The following is a 22,960-nucleotide window of genomic DNA, read 5'->3' as shown; positions in this document are numbered from 1 at the left end:
AATAGAATGAAACATGACAGTGTACCATATGGTGCATCAGCATTAAATCAGAATACACTTCATTGTCACAAAGTGACTTCTACAGACCCATCAACATTCTCTCTGGGGAAAGACAAGCAAACTCCTTTGACTTTAATATTCAGAGTCCTTCAATATGGAGCAAAGAATTCCCAGAGAAAGACAGGGGCCGTCACATCAGGTACATCAGAGGGAAATGCTTACATGACTGTCACATATCTGGAGATGTTCAATGCCTAAACAGATATTTCTGTAAGGAAACTTTTACTGCAAAGATGTCCACCACAAAAGTTCTAAATTTTTCTAACTTTGTGTGTTGTAGAATTAGTGTAGTGAGGGGAAAAAGGCCCTTTACTTGGAGTCCAGAAGTCCTGACTTTAAAGCACTCCCCCCATACACTTATTAGCTATGTGACCCTGGACAAGTCACTGAACTTCACTTGGCCCCAGTTTCCTCATGTGTAAAATGTGGGGTAACACTAACTGTTACTCATATTACTTCACATTACTGTTTTGAGGATCAAATCATAGAACTCATGAAGTACTTTGCAAGCCTTTAATACTTTATAAATGCTAGTTACTATAAGTAAGGAAGGAAACATGCATTTATTAAGTGTTTTAGTTTCTTCACTTTCTAGCTGTCTAAGTCCTATGAGATCATTCAGATAGAATGCAACCAGAAAGCCAGAAGTCCCAGTAAGGGAACATTCTCCACTTGTCCTGTGGAAAGGTTCTGGCACCATGTGAGGACAAATGATAATTTTGTTATTCAGTCATTTCTGGTGTGTCCTACTCTTTATGACCCCAGTTTTGGGGTTTTCTTGGCAAAAATAGAGTGGTTTGTCATGTCCTTCTCCAGATCATTTTACTGATGAGAAGTCTGAGGCAAGGTGGATTAAGTGACTTGCCCAGGGTCACACAGCTAGTAAGTCTCATCTGAAGCCAGATTTCAACTCAGGTCTTCCTGACTCCAGGCCTCATGCCCTATACACCTAGCTGCTTTTTTGCTTTATTATGAGGTATCCTATCATGTATAGCACATTGTGGCTACTAAAGTATATTCACACACATTACTCACTTTGGTTCTCACAATAATCCTGTGTTATTAGTTACTTGTTATAGACGTGAGAAAACTTGATCCTCAGTGAATAGTTGATTTGCCACAGGATGGGCAGTTAATAACTTTAAAGACTGGACTCAAATCCTTGTCTCTGGATTCTAAGTCTTTTTTTCTCAGCTAGTTTGCTCCTATTTTTGTAGTTGTTGTTGCTACAGTTTTCTAGGTTGAAGGAAGAGAGGAGGGGTTTTATGGAACTGTGTCCTTAGGAAAACAGGTCACCCTTGCTTGGTCTCACTCTGGTTATTTGCTTTCAGGCCATCGCCCTTGCTTAGGTTAATACTGGTTGTTTGCTTTGCTGTTAATACCTTCCCCTCCACACACAGTGGGAAATCCTGTAACTGAGGACTGCCTAGAAGTGGAGTAAGTAAAGCTGGCTGTCATAAACTGCTGAGCATATACAGCAAGTGAAAGAGAAAATGAAAACAGCAGCATGGAAATCTCAGAGTTGGCAGAGACCTCAGAGTTCTTCTAATCCAAATCATACCTAAACAAGGAGCCCTTATACAATATTGCCAAGTGGATGTCCAATTCTGCGCAAAAATCTCCTGTGAGACAGAATTTTTCATCTCTTGGGGTACCCCATTCCATGATCAGATAGCTCTAATTGTCAGGAAGTTTTTTTTTTCCTTGAATCAAACCAAAATTCATCTTATGGTTGCATTTTTGGTATTATACTCAACACCTAGAACAGTGTCTTGCACACAGCAGTCACTTAATAAATAAATGTTGATTTCTTGGTCAATGTTAGTGCAGCCTAAGACTTTACTAGTTCTCATGGCTGCCACATCACAATGTTGACTCATATCCAGGTTGCATTCCACTAACCTTTTTCAGATTGTTTTTAGATGAACTACTTTCTAGTTATTTTCTAACCCCAGCATCTTGTGCTTTTTAATTTTTTTTGATATTACTTGTGATTTAATTGGCATTGAGAATTTTCAGTGAGAAAACTCTCCACCAAAGCAGACTAGCCCATACTCTGCAACCTATAGCCTTTGACAATTGCCTGGGGGCACTGGTATGTGACTTGGCTAAATAAGGATGACATAGTTAGTTTGTGTCAGATGCAGGAATTGAACCCGAGTTTTCCTGACTTTCTGTCCATTCTATCACATTATATTTCATCCAATTCAATTTAGCCTAATGTTCTAGCATGCCAAGAGCTTTTTGGATCCCAGCTCTATCATCCAGTATGTTAGCTAATCTTCCCAACTATGTGTCCACCGAGCATTTGATAAGCATAATATCTATGTTTACACCAAAGTCATTGTTAAAAATGTTAAACAGTGCAGGGCCAAGAACAGACCATTGGAGTATTTCTTTAGAGACTTCTTTCAATCTTTCATAAGTTTTCATTGAACTTTTCCTGGACATTCAACCAGTTCTGAATTCATCCAAATGTGCAATCTACTTCTCTCTATTCTTTCTATAAGAATATCTTGAGCATCTACATGGAATAGTTTGCCAAAATCTATGTAAATTATTATCTATAGCTCTCTCCTCATCTATTAATCAAGAAACTGTAAAATTTGCAGAGTATAGAGCACTGGGCCTGGAGTCAGGAAGATCTGGATTCAAATCCAACCTCATATAGTTACCAGGTATGTGATCCTGGGCAAGTTGCTTAACCTGTTTGCCTCAGTTTTTTCAACTGTAAAATGGAGATAATAATAGCACCTACATCCCAGGATTGTTGTGAGGATCAAATGAGACAATAATTTAAAAAGTGCTTAGTATTATCCTTGGCACATAGTAGGTGCTATGCAAGTGCTAGTTATTATTATTATTATTATTATTATCTTAATTAAATTCAAAATATTTTCCACATGGCATGATTAATATATATCTAACTTTTCCCCAATTTCACGTTCAAACAATTTTTTAAACATGATTTATTCTTGGTGATGCACTGTTGGCCCTTCATGAGCATCATGTTTTTGCCTAGATGGTATCAGTTATTTCTTTAGTAAAACATTCTAGAATGTTTCTAGGAGTCAAAGTCCAGTTAAGTCCCTAAAATTTGAAGACTATTCTCTTCCTTTTTGGAAATATGTTTTTCTCTCCTCTTAAGTACATCTTCCATTCTCCATGATCTTTCAAAGGTTAGTTACAGTGGCTCAGAAATCACATCTGTCTAGTCTTTCTATACCTGATTCAAATGATAGATTTATAAAATGTTCAGCACAGTGACTGACACATAGTTGATATATGCCCTTTTCTTTCCCTTTCCTCTACTCAAGAATATGGTTCATGTGAGCCAGATGACTTGAACTCATATGGACGCTAGCCTAGTTCAGGACTCCATCACCTCCTGCCTGACCTATTGTAATAGTCTCCTAGTCTGTTGCTCTGCCTTAAATCTCTCTCCTCTCCAATCCACCTTCTACACAGCTAAAGATTTTCCCAATGAACAGGTTTGACCGTGTCACTTTCCCATTCAATAGGCTCTAATGACTCCTTATTACATTTGAGGTAAAATACAAACTCTTATGTGTGGCATTTGAAGCCTTTAACATGGCTTCCCCCTACTTTTCCATCCTCATCATATAGCACTACCCTTTACAACACAGCAGACTGTCTCAAATCTTGGTGCCTTTGCACAGACTGTCCCCAGTTCCAGAGATGTACTCCCTCTTTACTTCTAGCCATTAGAATCTCCAGTTCTTTACAAAGCTCAAATCAAATCCCACTTTCTACATAAAGCCTTTGCTGATCTATCCAGCTATAATTATCTTCTTTATACCCCCACACCATGCTAATGTTTATTTCATATATACCTATACATATATTCAGTATCACTTGAAGGAATGAATGCAAGCTCCTTCAAGGCAGGGATGATTTCATTTCTGTCTTTTTATCCCCAGCTCCTTGTATAATGCCTGGCACATTGCAGTTACTTAATCAATTGATTGACTTATCAAGAGCAACCAGAAATTCTCTTACTTTCACCCTTTTTATCCTTGGTAGCAATTCCCCATTAGCCATTTCTGTCCTGTCCTTTCCATTCTAAAGATTCTTCTCCTTGGCAGAGAAAACAGATGCAAAATAATGGTTGAGCAGCTCTACCTTTTCTGTATCATCTGCTATCATTGTCCCATATACTTGGAGCACTGGTTTTATCTCTCTTCTGTCTTCTTTTCCCCTAATATGGTTAAAAACCCTAAATACTCCTTCTTGTTGCCCGTAGATTCTTTGCCAGCTTCCTCTCATTCTGATTTTGAGTATCCTTGACATTTCCTTTTACTCTTTTCTATTCCATCCCCACCTCCATTTTTTAAAAAAAACAAATCACTAAGAAAACTCCTGTGGTGAAAGGAAATAACTTTTGAGAAATAATAATAGAGTGGGGTTGTGAGAGCAGAAAAGGGTGGTTTGGTAAGAAACTAAAAAGTATCTAGTAAAATTGAGTGGGAGATGGAGAATGGAGAAATTGGTGATGGAATGGTAGAGCTTGGATTAAATTAATAATTAGAAAGTTGAAACTTGTTATGGGGATCAGCTAAGTCCAGAGATAAAATCTGCTTTGTGCCCTAAACTATTCACCCTGACTCCACAGTTTGTAACAGCCTTGCTATGATCATAAATAAAGCTTATCCATTTTTGACATTTTTATCTAATGCTTCTGACCAATCCTTCTTGCTGTCCAATCTCTTTGCAATCATTCTTTCTCTGTCGAGCCTGGTCACAGTTCATCTCTCTATTGTCACCACACCTGGCAAATAGATTCTTTCTCATTCTCTCACATATACTTACTATCTGATCATTAATTTAATCCTGAAGGAGCCAAGACATTTTTTTCTCTTACCTACTTTACCCTTTCTTAAGTTTTTACTTTTAATCAAGCTAATGAAATTGAAAAACTGTCCAAAGATACTCTGTAACTGCGGGCAGATGAAAATTTCCATCTCTGCCCTCTGATGGGTTTCTCTTCTATTCATTAATTGTGAGTCCCATGTAACATATGCATTTGCCTGAGGATTTTGTGGGGATCTTAGATTTTATTGATGTGGGCACTACTTCCTTTGGCATAGGTTCCAGCTCATCCATGCCATTAACTCTATTGAATCCATGTCCATTTCCTCCCATAAAGGATCTAATGCACAGAACATGCCACATGCTAGAAAATACAGTAACAATGACAGATCCAAGGCCAAGAATGGCTAAACTTGGGGAGACTAATTAGCAGCAACCTATGAAACAGAAGAAAAAACCAAAATGTCTCCCAATCCCATGAAGACTTGTAATAGTGTTGGAGTGGCAGGAAGGGAGGCAGAAGTTGCAAAACATATCAGTTTTTAACTCATCTACTAACATTAATTTCACCATTGGAAAGCCTTCTCCAAGATGAGATGTTTGGTTAACAAGAACTGGTTGAAAAGCTACTGGAGGATTAATTCATCCATTAATATTTACATACTATTGGTATAATTCTCCTGTAACAATATCTTTTGTGAAAGGTAAATTGTAGTTAGCCTCTGGTATCTTAGAGGCTAGAAAAATTAGGTGGGAACAACATTAGTCTTAGAGTCAGGAGAGGGAGTGAGAATTCCTATGCATTCTGTCATGGTCAGACTATACCTGGAATACTGGTGAGAATTGGGCAGCACATTTTAGGAAAGACATTGATTGATGAGAGGAAAATCAGTGTAGTGAAATGCCTTGAGACCATATCATCTAAGGATCACTTGAAACAAATCTGAAGAGGAAAAGGTCTATGGTGGCACATGATAGCACAATATTTAGAGAATTATTCTCTGGATAAGGGATTGGATTTGTTCTGTTGGATCCCAGAGGACAAAACTAGGAAGAAAGGATAAAGCTTTTAGAGAGACAGATAAAGACTCAACTTTTTAAGATTTAGAATTGCCCTTAGCAGCAAACAATAGTGACTTCAAAAGAGAGATGATGAAACATAACTCCTGCCTCTTGATAGAGAGGTAATTAACTAGAGGCTCAAAATAAAATATGAATTTTTGGACATGGTCAGTGTGCTGATTTGTTTTGAAGGACTATATATATTTATCACAAAGTGGGACATTTACTTGGCATAGTGGGGAATAGTAATTTTGGGGTAGAATAATGAGTAGCCCAAAGATAGCAATAAAATAATGTTTTGAAATGCACTGGTGCAAACAAACAAAAACCCAGATGTTTTGTCACTATCATGTGAAATTTTACACACACACATATATATGCCTTAAAAAACTGTCTATAACAAAAGTCTTTTTATAGCATATAAAATCCTTGAGAATGGCTGCCATTTTTTTTTCTTTTTGTCTTCAGCTCCTAGCACAGTGCCTAGCAAGTAGTAAGCACGGAATACATGCTTATTGATTGATTGTTCTCCTTTCTGTATTGTTTGTTTTTGTTAGATTAACAATGAAAGAGACAATTAATTAAAAAAAGAAAAAGGAGACAAATATTTTTGCCATGTTTGTAATGTTCAGAATAAAGTTGGTTCTCAAGAAATATCCATAAATGGATTGAAAAAATGGAATGGAAATTATTGCAAAGTTGAATGAAATGCTTCTGTATGTAGTGAAGGTTGCCCTCACTGGAGAGTTTCAATCAAAAACTGGGTGACCAAGGCTTCTTGTAGAGAACCTTCTTTTCAGGTATGAGATGGGCTAAAGCTGTTTCAGAGATTCTTCAATTAAGGGTTTAAATCCCATTTCCAACACATTAGCTATGAGATCATAAGGAAGACATTTAATTCTCTGAGCCTCTATTTATGAATCTGTTCAAGAACAGAGATGTGTGCCATGATTAAGAGTAATGTTTCTTAATGAACCCTGAAACACTCCAAGGCATTTTTAATGAATTGTAGATTGTTTGCTAAGACATCAAAAATAATAATTTCAGAGGATTTTACTACAAGAGTTCTGCCAAAGTTTTGTCTAAGCTGAAGGGTCTTAACACCACAGGAAACTTTGAGAACCCATGGGAGAGTGGATAGGGAAGTGGCATCAGATTCAGGAAGACCTAGTTTCCAGTCCTGTCTCAGTGAACTACTGGCTATGGGACCCAGGGTAAAACACTCATATTCTCCATGCTCCCAGGAAACTTAGTAAAATTATAAGTTTCATAGAAGGTGCCAATATTCATGGATAGGGTATATTTCTCCTTGGTAACTCCCTATATTGATGAAGCTGTAGCTTTATTTTTAAAAAAGGTAAAGATAATAGTACCTACCATACCTACCTCACAGGTTTTTTCTGAGAGTTTGGCAAGATAATGACTGTAAAGTCTTTTTTTTTTCAAAATTTCAAGTGGTACATAAGTGCCAGTGAAGCTATTATTCTAATATCTTAAAGGACAGCTTTTTCTTGTTGAACCTTGAGAGCACCTATTTCAGTTTGAAAAAAAATTAACTATCAGGAGAACAAATTTTAGTCAACACATTAATAAGATCCAACCTTATTCATTCAAAAACTTTTTATTGAGCACCTACACAATGTGGAAGACACTGTGCTTCTGTGCTTTGGGGAAATACAGAGATGATTAAGTGATAGCCTTTGGCCTCAGAGGGCTTAAAAGCTGGCAGACAGGAAAACACACAGAGGAACAGTATAACTTAAAGCAGTATATACTTACAAGGTAAGTATACACAAAGAACAAAAGGACCTTCTTGGTGAAGTATTCTAAATTAAGATGAAAAAAGACATTACAGGGTTTTATTGGGAAGTAGGAATGGAAAGGAAGGGATGGTGTTTTTAAGTAATTTTACCAGCAAATTAGAGAAAACCTCTCAACTGATTGAATATGGGGAATGTGTTGAAATTGGTTCCAAAGTTTCAAGCTTAGGTGAATAAGTGTTCTGTGACATAGTGAAAAGAAACAGGGAATGCATTCAATGAACAAGCTGATTCAGTGCATCAAAGTACATTGGAATCAGGGTACCTGGGTTCAAATCCTACCTATCCTATTTATTCTTTGGGACTTTGGAAAGTTACTGAAAAACCTCAGAACTCCAGATGATTGATGTACAACATTAAGATTGGACTAGGTCCCTGGTGACATCCTTCTAGCCTTAGATCTTTAACCTTACACTGTGCTATACATTATGCTAGCCACCAGGGAAGTTGAGAAGAGGAGTTGACTTGGGAGTAATGGGGAAAGAACAGTTTATAAATAAAATTTTGTACTTCAAGGTGGAAAAATATATAATTTTATGCCTAACTCAAAACGGTAAAGACTTCTCTTTCTATCTTAACACTTAAAATGGCTTTGGACTTAAGATATGTTAGTTCTTTTCCCTCCCAGTGGTCCTTGGGGTATAAGCAGTATTACTTTCAAGCTAACTAACCTTGTGCCCTGACTCCTGTAAATGTCTTTCCTGTGATTGATTCTGTAAGAGCTGGTCTTGAACTTAAATGAAGCCACAGACTTTTAACTTGTCAGCTCTAGGATGGTATGCTCCTTTAACATAATTCTCACTTTCACTTCTGAATAATGGTGTTCTGGCTTCTGACTTTTTTGTTGTATAAGAAATGCAGTTAAAGAAGGGTTCAAAAACTTTCTGCTTGCTACTTAATCTGCTTAAGGAAAAGGAAAAAATCTGAAACTCCACAAATTAAAAAAAATGCTTTTCTTCTTCCCTCACAAGCATGATGCCTAATTCTAATGAATTACTTAAAAAGTAAGCTGTTTTAATTATCTTTTGAAAAATATTTTCAGTACTGATTTTGAAACTGACCAAAAATTTATTAACAAGTATATATGTTCATGGCAACAAACATTAATCAAATACCTAATATGCTATGACATGCTGAATTCTGAGATATTAAGATCAAACAGTCCCTGCTGAGAAGGACTTTAAATGGTAATGGAAAAAAGACAAGTGGGAGAGGGAGAGGGAGAGGGAGAGGGAGAGGGAGAGGAAGAGGGAGAGGGAGAGGGAGAGGGAGAGGGAGAGGGAGAGGGAGAGGGAGAGGGAGAGGGAGAGAGTGGGAGAGAGAGAGAGAGAGAGAGAGAGAGAGAGAGAGAGAGAGAGAGAGAGAGAGAGAGAGAGAGAGAGAGAGAGAGAGAGTTAATTTTAAATGTGTGCTTAGGAACAGAGATTTGTAGAGGAAAGTTTGATGAAGGGAGAGGGTGGAAGCAGGGAGATGAATTAGGAAGCTAATGCAATTGTTCAGGTAATAAGCAAGGAGGGCCTGGTCTATGTAGAGGTTGTGTGAGTAGAGAGAAAGGGATAAATGTGAGAGATGCTATTGTGGTAGAATTGATTAGAGTTGGAAATTAAACTAAAATTTTGGCTAATTGAGAAGCAAAAATCAAGGATGATACCAGCATTGGAAGATGGATGAATGGAAAGATGGTGATAGGGAAAGGAAATGGAGAATTTTGGAGGAATGATGGCATTTGGGGGAAAGACAATTGCAGTTGGGATGTATCAATTTCAAGATACCCATGAGAATGGCCAGGTAGAAATAGCCTAGCAGATGGACAAAGATACTTGGAAATACATAAACATGGCAGATTTCTTTGAAAATGCTGTTTATTGCTTCCTGGTCAAGAAAAAAGATTAAACCTATAAATTCTCATGGCTTTGAAATTTTTTCAGTTACCAGTGTTATATATTACTCCCTCATAGACATACACCAGGTTGAACTGGCTCTTGAGGATAGAAAAAAAGTTTTTAAGGATCTTCTCCAAAAAGTTATATTTCATGTGAATTTTAAGATCACACATGATTCCTTGATAGGTTTCTTAAGTCTATCAAGATCTGTTAAATTTGTTAATTTGTTAAGCAATGCTTTGATTTCAGTAATTACCACAAAGGGCATAAAACAGGGATGCACAGCTTTGCCAAAGCCTCTGTCATGGAGGATGGAAAATAGAAGGGAGATTCCCTATAGGCAGTGAAGTCCCTGTTTGTGGCTGATGCTGTGCTGTGCTGATTGTATCAGGTTTCAGAATCCTACAGATCCCATGGCTGCTCAGAAGAGCTTATCCTAATAATACCCAATGGGAATTCTATGCAGTTGGATAGTTGGTCCCTTTTTTACTAGTCTGGCAATTCACATATCTTGGATAGGAATGGCATATAGACAATAATTCAATAGGAGAGTGCTCTAGGTTACATTTGTGAAGTTTGGCATCACTTACAACAAACCTAATTTGCTCCCTGATACAAAAAACAATATTTTTCATACCAATATTATTCCAGTGATTCAATATCACTCAAAATCATAGAAAACCAAACTCTAAAGAATCAAATTTTAGTGAGCAAAAATGTAATGGGGAAATATAGACAATAGAATATTATCAGCGATAACTGCCTCACCAAAAATGGTGTAAAAGATAGCATTGGGACATGAATGATTAGAAAAGGAAGGGGTCTGGTAATGTAGCAAAAGTGATGCGTTATAAATGGGCCGGCCTGAGGGCAGCACAACACCCCAGAACATTCTAAAAAATTCAAGAAGGGTCCTTAGCCCATTGGGTGGAGCATCTGTGAAGAATTAATGAGACAACATGATCAAGAATCATATGTGATGGGGCATCTAGGTAGCGCAGTGGATAGAGCACCAGCAATGGATTCAGGAGGACCTGAGTTCAAATCTGGCCTCAGACACTTAACACTTACTAGCTGTGTGACCCTGGGCAAGTCACTTAACCCCAATTGCCTTACCAAAAACAAAAACAAAAAAACAAAACCAAAAAGCAACAACAAAAAAATCATATGTGATGAGATTGCATAAATTGTCTTGTTCAGTTGTTTCATTTCTGTCTGACTCTTTGAGACTCCATTTAGAGTTTTCTTGGCAAAAATTATAGAGTGGTTTGCCATTTCTCCAGATCATTTTGCAGATGAGGAAACTGGGGCAAACAGGGTTAAATGACTTGGCCAGGGTCACACAGCTAGTAAGTCCCTGAGACCAGATTGGAACTCATGGCTTCCTGACTCCAGGCCTGTGACTCTATCCACTGTGCATACTGTGAATTTTTAGTTATGAGTTCAACTTAATGACTTCTGATATTCTTTTCACCTGTGAAATTCTGTAATTCTTCAATATTTCCATGTGGATATTCCACTGATCATTCAAGCTAAAGATGTCCAAAACTGATATGCCCTCTTTGTTATCATTCCCATCTATTAATTGTTCTTCCATTCCTCAAAATATCAAGGCATGATCTCAGTGATGAGCCTAACTCATACCTGAATGAAAATCCAGTTGGAAATGTGGGTGTGGGACATGGGAGAGAGTCATATTTCAAGTTATTTAAACAGATCTGATAATTGAAACTGATAAAGTAGAAGAACTCACCAAAGAAAAGAGTTGTGGGAAAGAAGAGTGAGGACAAAGCCCTGGAGAATGCCTACAGTAAGAGTACACAGGGGGATAAAAGGGGAATGACAAGGAGGAGAACCAGGAGAGTGCAGCGTGTCATGGAAATTTCAGAATTAGAGCAGCAGTTCTCAAACTCTTTTGCTCTCAAGACCTCTATTCACTATGAAAACTTATTCAAAACCCTTTCATCTTAAAAATTATTGAAAGTCTCAAATATATATTTTGTATGCATTATATCTATTTAACATTAGAAATTAAAGTGGATTAAGCTCCAAAATATTTATTAACTCATTTAAGAAGAATAAACCCATTATATCACTACAAAATAACATTTTTATTTAAAAAATTATGTTTCTCAAAACAAAAAGTTAGTGAGAAAAGTGGCATTCAATTTGTTGAGATATTTAATTTTGGTAAAGGTATATGAGGAAAATCCACTCTTACAATTGTTAGAAAAAATAATAGTCAATACCATCTTATTACTATTAAGACACTGGTGGGTTCTCAAGTCACACTTTGAAAACTGCTTTATTTGAGAATATAACAAGGCTAGGAAAGTTGACAGTATCAAATGCTTTTGGGAAGTTAAGGAGCATTACTGTCAAGAAACAGGTATTAGATTTGGAATTAGGAACTCTTTAGTGACCTTAGAGAAAGGGTTTTCAGTAGAGTGATGGGAACAGAAGTCAGATTCCAAGAGAATGAAGAATTGCCTGGAAGTAGAGGCAGGGGAGGTATCCTTTTCTTCCAACAAGTTTTGAAAGAAGAAAGATGAGATAATAGCTTAATTGATAGAGGAATCAAGGGTAAATATTTTCTTAAATGCTGGTTCTAAATTTATTTCAATGATTGGCACTAATAAAGACCCTCTTTCCTGGTACAGGTCACAATCCATTTATGTCCCTTAATTCTGTCTAAATTCTTCAATAGATCCTCTACAGAGGACACACTCAGTGAACCGGAGGCTTTCTTTTAGGTCTTGTGACATTGTGTGGATATCAAATACAAGTAGTCCATAGCTTTGGGTGGTTGTCCCAAGCTCTCTGTACCTGAACCGTCCAACTTCTTTTCTGGTCATATGACTTTCTGACATATTTTTATACTTCATCTCTGAAATTATTTGCTGGTGATATGTTGCAGCCTATTCTGTCAGTCAATTAACATTTATTTAGTACCCTTGTGCCAGACACTTTCCTAAATGCTAGGATCAATTTCTCCCACATTTGATAATGTATTTATGTATGTATATAAATACTATATACATGTAATCCTTTCCCATCTGCTGAGACAAAAGAGATATATGGAATATTTTGACATCATAAGAAATGACAAATAAATAATGAGCTATTGAGAGAAACATGGGGACACTTGTATGAACTGATGCATAGTGAAGGGAGTACCAGGAGAACAATTTATTCAATACAATGAAAACAATGTTAAAATGTAGCTGATTTCAGAGCACTTTTTAATTTCCCAAATGTAATACAACCTACTCTCTTCCTCCTAGTCAATCCTGGGCACAGTTAATTTTCTAAGTTCAGTGTCATATCATCTATATCTGTAGCTGTATCTATTTCTATATACATACATACATATACTATATGTGTACAAACATATATGCACTTGTATATATTTATATGCACATGCATATGTATATATAAGTATGCACATATACACATCTATCCATCTATCTATTATCTATATATCTATCTATCTTGATGGAACAGCTCTTTCATTTATCTATCCAACTGTATATTTTAATGATGTTAAATTTGAAACCAGACTTCTGAGGTGTCAGACAATTATGATCACCAGTTTAATGCAGGGCAATCACATTGGAGTGGAACATTCTCCATCTATAGATGCCACCCATGGATCTTCTAAAACATCCAGGACAAATGGCTATGTAAGTATCCTGCTACAAATGAACACCATGATGAATACTTGATATTAACTTATGGGTGCAATATAAAGGCAAATTTTATTTTCTCAGTTCAGTGATGGCAGGCAGTTGTGTAGAAGAAAGAGAAGTAGACAGGACAATTACTTTTATTCTACTTCTAGTTCTGCTACTAATTAATTATGAAACCTTGGAAGGTTATTTAACTTGGGCCTTAGATTCCTCAGTAGTAAAATATGGGGTTTGGATTTGATGATCACAAAATCATAGAATCTGAGATTTGGAAGCTACTTCAACAGCCATCTAGCTAAACTCCAAAACACAGGGATCCACACTATAACAAACCTAGCAAGTGTTTGTCTAGCCTAATGTTGGGAGGAGGGGAGGCCAACCCACTGTCTCTCCAAGCAAGTGAATCTCAACAGCTTCAAAATTGTTAGGAAATTTTTTTCTGATGCAAAAAACCAGTCAAGACCTAGAACTCCATGACTGTATGTATAATTTTGAGTGTTAGGTAATGACTTTTAGAAATATTCTTTTGAAGATGATAACCCAAGCTCATCAACATTGAAGAATAACTTGCAATACCCTCACACAACATACTGAAATGACCTAAACCGAAGATAGAATTTATTGCATGAAAGACAACCCTGTATAAGATACCAAAACCAGTAAAGAAATAGAGAAAAGGTATTGTAGAAACAGATTACTTTATATGAACTAACAACTTAAGATTCTTCATATATACTCATATGTCAGAATTTGTTGCTGCTAGATTGATTTTTCCACTACATTACTGACCACTGAATAAAGCAATTGTAGGACTTATTGCTGATGTGTAAGGTACAACATCTTCTTTTACTTTCATACCACCAGGACCTAGATCTCACTATGATACCAAACCTTGACTTTAGATCATGCTTGATCATATGAAATTGAAATTTTATTTTTAAGTTATGCAGACATTGTATCAGCCACTTGAACACAACTATATCCTATTAGACGTCACTGGACATTAGGTCATCTGGTCCCTTTGATGGTTAACTATGTATCTCTGATGATGTGGCATTTACCCAGAAAGTTGATTGCTTACACAATGGTCCTATTGCAAATTCCTTATACCTCATCCTATCCCAGAGGTTTTACATAATTTGACACAGTCTGCTCCTGCCAGAGCTTGTTTTCAATTCAGGAGACCCCTGGGAATACAGATTAATTTGGCAATTTTCCTCAAGAGTTTAGAAAGTTTCCAGGGATAGGGAGAGACTGAACAAATTCAGGGACTTCCAAGCTAACTGAAGCTGTGGGTGAGCCCCAGGATTCAGTATAATGCTTGGAGAGCCTAGACAGTAGGAACTGGTCTAAGTTTGGGGTTATTAGTTTTCTGGAATAATGTCATAGTTTTGAAGGGTTTGTTCTATTGGGCAGATGATCTGAATTCACTCTAGTTTGGGTCTGGGAGATTACAAGGGTTTCAAGGCTCTAGAATCAATCTCAGGTGAGGGTATCACCAACTTCTCAGTTACTTGGGTTCATAACTTTGGGGTCATCCTTGACTCTTTTCAATTTCTATCTCTTGCTCTCTCTCTTGCTCTCACTCCCTCTCTTTCTCTCTCCACCTGCTCCCACACATTCAGTTGTAAAATCACGTCCTTCCTACCTCCATGATATCCCTTTCATCTATCCCTCTTTCTTAACTTACCCAGCTAACACCTTAGTTGACACTATCTCATCAACTAACTCATTAGACAGAAAGAGAAATACTAATACATAGGAAAGATATTCTAATATAGGCAAAGATATGCTAATATTATATGTCAAAGTAATAACGGTAGAACTTTTTGTGAGTAAAGTGCCCCAAATTGAGGAATGACTGAACAAACTTTTGTGTTGGAAGGTGATGTGATATTACTTGTGCTAAGTAATGAAGAATAAGAGGAATTCAGAGGAACGTACAAAAATATGTGTGAAGTGATTTAGAATAGGGTAAGCTGAACCGGAAGAACAATACATAGAAGGACAACAATAATGGAATTGAAATGGTCACTAAAGGGAAGCCTGACTCTAAATAATTAACATACAAACAAGCAATAGTGGTGCTGGGAATCAGATCATAAAATATGCTTCCCTTTCAGGAAAAAAGGGAGTAGATTTCAAGAGCAGAATGTTGCCTACATTGTCAAACATGGTCACTGCTATCAGCTGCTTTTAGTTAACTATGTTTCTTTGATACAGCAGAGGGTTCAGTTCTATAGTGGGGAAAGGTATCTACTCAGAAAGACTGTGATATAAAAACAAAATATATCTTGTTTGTAGCCCATAAAACTTCTTTTGTTGAATACTTTTAGGCTGTAGGCCTTACCGTGTCACTCAAAAATCTCAAAAAATTAGTGGCTTCCCAATTTCTACAGGAAATAAAACATAAAATCTTTAGTCTGGCATTTAACTCTCTACCTTCCCACACAATCTGGCTCCTATCTCTCTTTCAAGCCTTATATTATATTACTCTCATTTACAGACTCATTATTCCAGCCAAACTATACTACTAGTGATTCTTCAAACTTAATACTTCATTTCTTCCCTCATTCATTTCCTGGAATGCTCCTCCTTCCTGATCACTGCTTAAGCCTCAGAATATTTGTCTTCCTTCCAGGCTCAGTTGAGACACCACCTTTTCATTGAATTCTTACTTATTAGTTTTTAGTGTTTTCTGTCTTGTCAAATTTTCCTATACTAGAATTGCATAGTGGCTAGAAGGTTGGCCTTAGAGTCAGAAAGATCTGGGGTTGAGTTCTTCCTCTGACACATACTAGCTATGTGACTATGGGTTTGAAGACAATGTTGTTTTTTGCTTCTTCGACTTCCATGATCTCTATCTTCAAATCACTCTGTCTCATCCACTCCTGGGGATGTTTTCGTCTTACACCAACTCTCAACCCAAACTATTCACTCAACTTCTAAGATTGTTCATTCTGAAATTCTTCCCTGTGATCAGTTTCTTATCTCTTCACCCCTTCCATTGTTCATTCCAGCTAAACCTCCTCATCATTGTTACCATGATATTCCTCAAGCTCTCCTCATTCTAGGCAATCACCTCTTCTGGTTTTTACTTCATACTTTGGTTTTATAGTTAGTCAGATGAACAAATGAACAAAAACACTGTATTATACCCCTGCATACCTTGCCCACTTATCCACATGGTCTTCAGACCCTGCTAATTCTTAATCTTATCCTTTCCCCCCTAATTTGCCTATTCTTATTTCCTCAATTTATCTTTCTAATATAGCTCTTATTGTAAATGTTAATAATAGTATATCAAATAATAATGGAAAGAGTAGGCATCCTTGCTTTATTTCTGATCTTACTTAGAAGTCTTCCAGTGTCCATTACAGATTACAAATAATGGTAGCTCTTGATATTATTATTATTTTTTTTTTTCAGTAAGGCAATTGGGGTTAAGTGACTTGCCCAGGGTCACACAGCTAGTAAGTGTTAAGTGTCTGAGGGCGGATTTGAACTCAGGTACTCCTGACTCCAGGGCTGGTTATCCACTGCACCACCTAGCTGCCCCAGCTCTTGATTTTAAATGAATATAATTGATCACCTGAAGGAAAAGTCCTTTTATTCCTTTGTATTAAAATTTTTAAAATATAAATTAGTGCTATATTCTTAACACTACTTTTTTACTAATATAATTGAATATATTTATTATTTCCTAATTTTGAACTTTCCTTACATTCTTAGCTTAAAACAAACCTGCATATAGTGTCTACTATTTTAAAATATCTACATAGCCTCTTTACTAATATTCAATTTAATATTTCCTATTAATAGTATCAGTGATATTCATAAATAGTTATCCTTTATTGTTTAAATCTCTTCCTGATGGGGGTATCAGAACCACTTTCATCTACTAGGAGTTGAGCAAAATTACTTCATTCTATATTTTTGTAAAATTTATACAGCATAGGAATTAATAGTTTTTCAAATGTTTGATAGAATTCATTTGTAAATTCTTCTGAACTGGATTCATTCCTCTTTGGGAATTCATTTATGACTTTTTGCATTTTTCTTTTAAGATTATGTTATTTATAAGTTCTACTTTGTTGATTTTATTAGTTAATATTTAATATTAATACCTTTAATTTAAATTTTAAGTTTTGTTGACATATAACAAGGTCTGACATGTTCTGATAATTTTCTGTATTTCTTTTCAATTTGTTGTGAATTCCATAAGGCATAAAGGGCAAAGAACTAGACTTGGAACCAGCATAATGTGAATTTGAATCCTGCTTATTCTAATTACTATCAGCATGGCCTTGGATAAATTATTTAATTAATGTCAGCCTAAATTTCCCCATATGAAAATGAGGGTAATAATCATTTCTGTATCACAGAGCTATTGTGAAGCTCAAAAGAGAGTGTGTGCGAGTGTGTGTGTATATATATATATATATATATACATACATACATACATACATATACATATATATATATGTATATACATGTCAGTTATTACTATTATTAACTTCTCCTTTATAACTTCTTATTTTTATTATTTTGTCATCCCCTCTTTTGGGGAGATCAATTAGCTAAAGATTTATTGCATCTTATTAAATTTTTTTTTTTTTTGGTGTGGCAATTGGGGTTAAGTGACTTGCCCAGGGTCACACAGCTAGTAAGTGTTAAGTGTCTGAGACCGCATTTGAACTCAGTTCCTCCTGAATCCAGGGCCAGTGCTTTATCCACTGTGCTGCCTAGCTGCCCCCTCTTATTAATATTTTTAAAAGTCTCTTTGTTTTGTTTAACAGCTCAATTGATTTTTATTTTTAATTTTATATCTCATTCACTTTTCAGAATTTTTTGTTTGGAGATTAATTTATTGTTTTCTAGGGTTTTCTTTTTTTAGGTGCATTCTGAATTAATTTATCTGCTTTCTCTTTTATTAACATGTGGTCAGACAAATTTTCTTTTAAGGTCTATTTTAGTTAAATTCCCACAATTTTTTTTTTTAGGCAATGGGGGTTAAGTGACTTGCCCAGGGTCACACAGCTAGTAAGTGTCAAGTGTCTGAGGCTGGATTTGAACTCAGGTACTCCTGAATCCAGGGCCAGTGCTTTAACCACTGTGCCATCTAGCTGCCCCAAATTCCCACAAATTTTGGCATGCTATTTCATCACTTTCATTTCCTTTGATAAAATGCTTTATCATTTCTTTGATTTTTAAAAATTTGAACTTTGGGGGCAGATAGGTGGCACAGTGAATAAAGCAGTGGCCCTGGATTCAGGAGGACCTGAGTTAAAATCTGACCTCAGACACTTGACACTAGCTGTGTGACCCTGGGCAAGTCACTTAACCCCCATTGCCTCACCCCCTCCAAAAAAATTTGAACTTTGTCTTATTTAGTTTCTATTTAAGTTTGAATACTTAGTTCATGAAGCTTTCATTCATATTTTAAACTAAAATTTTCATTGCCTAAAAGTCTGTATGAGATACATGTAAAAAAAAGAAAAAGATACATTTAATATATTTGCCTTCTACATTTACTTTTCTTTTACTTATGTTTTTTAAAATGTCCTGTGTACCATCATATTGGAAGGGATCAAGTTCTAAGTTCAAGGTATAGAGAAATTTTCTATAGTAAGGTACTCTTGGTGCTTCTGATGAACATGGTATTTGCTAACTCCTTGGAATATTGTAGAGAGTTTTAGAGGATATCTGTAATCAATCAAGAGTTTAACCTATCTATATAGGAAAAACCAATGCAATGAAAAATGCCTACTATCTAGATATGGATACACTGTCTAGTTGGATAGACAACCTGTAGAATCTATGAACTTGAGTCCATATCCTATATATATGAAGCAGAATCTATGTCTTATACATGCGTATATATAATCATAAGATCATAGATTTAGACTTTGATGGGGTATTAAAGGCCATTGAGTCCAATACCTTCATTTACAGATAAGAAACAGAGTCTCTGAGAAGTTCAGTGACTTGCCAGTGTCCATATCTAAGAAAGGATTTGAATTCAGGCTTTCAAGTCCATTACTCTACACACATACAAACACATACACACATTTAAAAGGACAAAAAGCTGCACTTAAAATTGAGCAGCAGGAAGGGAATAGGCCATATTGCCTATGAAAAATGACAAAGTTCTTTAAAGGGCACAAATTTCACCCTGAAACAAAGTTTGATCTTTTAAATACCAATAATCTTCTTCCATCACATGACTGTGTCATAGAACTTTATAGTGTCAGAATAAATGAAACCGAGTCACCCAAAAGACAATAGACAAACACATAATAATTATTATAGCTAGCATTTATAGAGCACTTTATGATTTACAAAGTGCCTTACAAATATTATCTTATTTGATCTTTACAACATCCCTGGGCAGCAGGTTCCATTATTAACCACATTTCATACATGAGAAAGCTGAGACAAATAAAGATTAAATGACTTGCCCAGGGTCACACAGCTAGTAAGTGTGTGAATTCGGATTTGAATTCATGTTTTCCTTATTCCATTCCAATATTCTATCCTTTGTGTCATTTATATATATTAAGAGTTAGTAGGCTTTAATAATTGTAAACAATGAAGTTTGCAAGGATTATGAAATACAAGTTGAGAAGAGCATGGAATCAGCAAGTGTGAGTGAAAGCTATTATCTGGTCACAAGGTTCAGAGGGGAAGATAGTAGTGATGTGGTAGAAAACCAAAGCTGATGATAACTTATAGGATGAAGAGGTTATCCTAGCAATGAGCTTCCTGGGGCATGGTGGAGGAGTCAGAGAAGTCACCAAGAAGCATGGCCAGGTAAGACATGTCTTTTTTTGTCTGTTTTTGTCTATGCATGCATATATGTATCTATCCATCCATCATCTATCTATCTATCTATCTATCTATCTATCTATCTATCTATCTATCTATCTATCTATCTATCTATCTATCCATGAATTGGAGAACTTAGAAAAACTTAAGCAGTACCAAGTCAGGGACAAAGAATCAACCTAGAGTCAGATGGAAATTATACATAACCAAAATTGCTCTCTGAAAAGATACAGGAAGAACAATAATAAAATTTGTACATCCCTTGTGAAGAGTCCTAGTTAGTATGAATGGTTTAGGGGCAAATCTTGTTAGTCTAATTTAATTTCCTTTTATGACAATCATTGTAAGTTCAGGGGAAGTGAATATGAGTGATCTGACTAGGGTATTGAATTCTGTTCCATCTGACATATTCATAAAAAAAGCTGGGATCTAGACCATTGTCAATAATAGTCAATAAATAGTTTTCAAGTGCCTATTATATGTCAAATCTCAAGTGGGTGTGAAGTTTCCTGGAAAGGTCTAATCAGAAAGTCCTTATCAATGGATTATTTTGAGTAGAAGTAACAAGTGGCACTTTGTAGCACTTTATTATTTATGATTTTGATCAGTATCAGGTAATGGGTAGAGAGCTTACTCATTCAGTCTGCAAATGATAGCAAGTGAGAGGATGGTGGTGATATATTTGGCCATTACCTCAGAAAAATGAGTTTTCTTAACTGAAGAAGTGATTAAGGATAACACAAAGTTCCATAAGGATAAATCTTATCTTTATAAGATCAAGCATAATTACTTATATTTAATAAATATAGTTATATATGATAAACCTAATTATATTTATGTATAAAGAATATAACACATTTATATTTATATAATGAACATAATAAAATAATATATTAATACATTTATATTATTTAAATATTGTTTTCATAAGAAAAGCAAACTGTAGAAATATAGAATTTGAGGGTCATCATACACAAAAGGGTAACACTAGTAGTATTATCATTTCATTTAAAAAAGGAAAGTATGGACCAGGAGTGGGAAAAAGGAAAATGGGTGGAGCCTTCAATAGGCACAAGGAAATTTTTATTATCTTCAAATTGTCAGAGCCCTTACCAGGCCACTGTGACTTGTTCTGGGATCCACATATCATGCATGATATGTAAAACTGGGAGAGGTGTCAGAAGATAGTTACATAGGCCACTGAAAGAATTGGAACAGACAATGTGTGAGAAAGAAAGCTTAAAGGAAGTTGTGTTTTAAAGCCCAGAGTAGGACAAAGGCCAAACTTCAACTTCATTAAGATTTTGTCTGATAATTGTTTCTACACATCTTCATCTCCAATAAGCAAGAAATTTTAAAGAACACATAGAATCAAACAGCATGAGGGATTGAGATTGAAACAAAGAAAGCTTGCCTGACATTGAGACATTAAAAAATGGAAATGATGGAAGTGGGGGAATTTTCTTCTGTGGATGCTTTATCTCACTGTCTCTCTCCCTCTCACTATTTACATATATACATATGCATTTATTTGTTTATCCTTTTTGTATATTTGTTTAATATGAGGGATTAATGGAATATTAATGGGAGACTCATCTTTGGGAGACAGTTTAAGAGGTTGGCTAATTTACATTCCAAGGTTTCTTCTTTTATTCTTCAAATTTCCTATTACCATAAAACATTAAGAGCAAATTCCTTTGTTCCAAATAGTTCATTAATTATACTTGGAGCAAAGGTTCGAATTACAAATTTCCAGTGAAAACAATTAACTCATCCTTTTAAATATAAAATCCTTTTGTGATCAAACTGTACTAGTTGTTTCCACACTAACTGGATGGAAAATAACTATGTGGAAAAACAATTCAGTATTTCATTGTCTACAGATTAATTTCATTAATGAACTGATGACACTATTGGCAAAGCATGTTGTGTCAAATTTGTTTGGGGAAACTGCCAGCAGCCAATCAGTATACTCCTGCCTTTTCTATTATCTCAGGACCTTTCTTTCCTGTCCAGTGGCAACTCTTGTAGCATCATTATGTGATTTTTAAGTACCTGCTAGAGCTCACTGATCACCGGCTGGAGATGAATGCATCAACATTCTTGCTCATATCTCTAAATCAATTTGAGACTCCTAAATATGGAAATTCAATCAAATCAATATTCAACATAATGTAATTTATTGTCATCTTCTTAGGAATATTTAATGAGATCATAGGATTACAGATTTAGATATGGAAAGGACCTTCGAGGCTATCTAGTCTAACTCCATTCTGTACATGAATTAATACTTGTCAGGTAGTAAAGACTAGTTTCCAAAAAAACAACAAAAAAGCCCACTTCCTTGTTTTGCCCTTTCCCTGTGTCAAAGGTTTTCTACTTCTGAGCTGAAAGGACCATGAACATCTGAACAGGGACAAATTTACACATCTCATCTATACTATGGAAAATGTTCTGAGTGCTTTTCTTCAAAGTAGTAATATGAGTTGAAGGCTAAAATGAAAGAGTTGTTAATTGGACATATATATCATGATAAATCAAGCTGATTCCAGTCCTAATAGCAAGCACTCCAATGACGCGATTGTCTATTAACATCAAATTAGGCTTCAAGAGAAAGATAAAAACTATTTCTGCAAGTTGTCTCAAAACAAGGTATTCAGGCACAGATGCCATATTATATCAATCTGATTCTATTCTACATAATAAAGCATGCCCTGTGATAAAATCCTGAAGGGAGATGTGTTCAATCAGAAGCCTTTGATATTATTTGAGTGAGAGGTACTTTGAA

At 35.8% G+C, this 22,960-nt stretch overlaps 1 protein-coding gene across 1 annotated transcript in view; it reads right to left on the bottom strand.

The window, feature by feature from the left end:
- The window catches only part of CDH20 (cadherin 20), a 289,089-nt gene that overhangs the window by 77,172 nt on the left and 188,957 nt on the right, over positions 1 to 22,960 (bottom strand). The window lies entirely within an intron of this gene.

The sequence above is a fragment of the Dromiciops gliroides genome, chromosome 1, assembly GCF_019393635.1.
Source record: "Dromiciops gliroides isolate mDroGli1 chromosome 1, mDroGli1.pri, whole genome shotgun sequence".
Taxonomy (NCBI): Eukaryota; Metazoa; Chordata; class Mammalia; order Microbiotheria; family Microbiotheriidae; genus Dromiciops; species Dromiciops gliroides.
Note: the sequence above shows the minus strand (reverse complement) of the source record. Positions and strands in the feature narration are given on the sequence as shown.